Raw genomic sequence first — 1,717 nt, forward strand, 5'->3', positions numbered from 1 at the left:
ATCATTTTCTTTGACTAAAATTATTAGAATCTCTGTCATATTCATCTCAGGGCCAAATGGGAGCAGTAGTGTTCATTTTGTATTTTCACTGTATCGGAGCATTGTAACACGTCATACTGGACTGTAGGCGCCAGACAATTGTTTTAACAGAGAAGAGCTTTAGATTGTGGCACAAGCAGCATCACATTATCTCAGTGTCATTTCTTTGACTAATTCCATGTTTCATATACAAATGAAGACGGGGGGATTTATCTGTTATTTGATAGCATGTGTTTAATTCAGAGATTAATATATCACCTTCAAACCTGAAACAGAGGCCCTCTGAAACATCAGACCCAAAAAATTGGACACGGCCTATTAGCCCAAAAGAACATGTTGCCAATTATCTCCATGTTTATTTAAATATTTAGCTCTAAAGGAAGCAATCATTCCTTTATACTTCTTTAAATTTAGTATCGACATTTTTATTTTGGGAAAGGAGGTCTTTTTTTTGTTTTTAACATGGATACAGGAAAAGAAAACTCTCCAATAAAAATATTGTCTAAAAAGTTTGTTTTGTCTGCATGATTTACTAAATATGTACAATTTCAATTCACAGCGAAGATAACAAAGATTTAAACAGCCAACATCACAAATGTCTCAAGTTCTAAAAAAAAATCACTGTGCACAGTTTAACAATTTAATTGAATAAAAACCAAAGCTAAGCCTTCAGTCTGAGTCTTTTTTATGATGGGCACAAGCCTTGTAATTTCTTCATCTTTGTTACACGATGCATATTTCAGTGACTAAACGCCCCTTCCCATTTTATCATATTAGGTTATGTCAGTACATACTTAGGGGAGGCCATAAATTGCCTCTTGGTACACTTATATGATTTGTGATGTGTTCACATATATGTCATAATACTTATTAATATATAAAATGATCAGATGAGTCACTTGTGATTTTTTTTTCATGTCTTCAAATGTAGGAATGTTTTGTTGTATGTATAAAATTTTTAAATTGATGGGAGTGCTATTTAAAGCAATAATAATGTGACCAGAGTCCCTGTGATGTAAGGTGTCCAGGAAGAACTATTCTGCATTTGAAATACAGAGATTTCACATCTCCACCCAGTTCAGGTTTGTACAGTTTGTTATTATATGAATCTGAATGTTGCGGTCATTCTGATATAATGATCAAGTGACTGAACCAATTAATCATTACAAACAAATGTCACCGAATACAGAATAGTTGAGTTACACTTAAGGAGGGAGCCATAACTTTGGCTAACCCTATAAAATCTATAATAAGGTTGCTTTCACATATATTTTTTCCCATGTAAATTCTTTGGTGTTGTTCCCCCCTCTTTTTTTTTAATGCTGTGATTGATGAACATGCAATGTGAGATTCAAATAATTGCACTGAGCATGTTTATTTGAATAATTGTCCCATTGCACAATCAAATAAATCTGTTGAGTGTGTTTGTTTGAATGTTTTTTACATGTACATGAAATTATATACTCAAATAAATGCAGCTGTGTTTATTACAATGTGTGGGGCTCCAGATATACACATCCTTGTTTGTGCGTCTATCCAGGGTCCTAGAGCCCCGGCGTGGCCCTCACACGTCTTAGAGCAAAAGCGTGGTTAACAATTTTTCAGTTCAAATACATGTAAACTTATCATGGGGTAATTTCCTCAAATGTGTGACTGAGATTTGCTTTCATTAAGGCTT

At 34.0% G+C, this 1,717-nt stretch overlaps 1 protein-coding gene across 5 annotated transcripts in view; it reads right to left on the reverse strand.

Annotated features, from left to right (window-relative positions):
- Window positions 1-291: 291 nt before the first annotated feature.
- ZEB2 (zinc finger E-box binding homeobox 2) overlaps window positions 292-1,717 on the reverse strand; it is a 136,992-nt gene continuing 135,566 nt past the window's right edge. For all 5 annotated transcript variants that reach the window (XM_053918635.2, XM_053918637.2, XM_053918638.2 and 2 more), the window contains exon 10: window positions 292-1,717. This exon is cut by the window's right edge and continues 4,189 nt beyond it. The gene's annotated coding sequence lies outside the window, so the exon portion shown is untranslated.

This window comes from Desmodus rotundus, chromosome 2 (genome assembly GCF_022682495.2).
Source record: "Desmodus rotundus isolate HL8 chromosome 2, HLdesRot8A.1, whole genome shotgun sequence".
Lineage (NCBI taxonomy): Eukaryota > Metazoa > Chordata > Mammalia > Chiroptera > Phyllostomidae > Desmodus > Desmodus rotundus.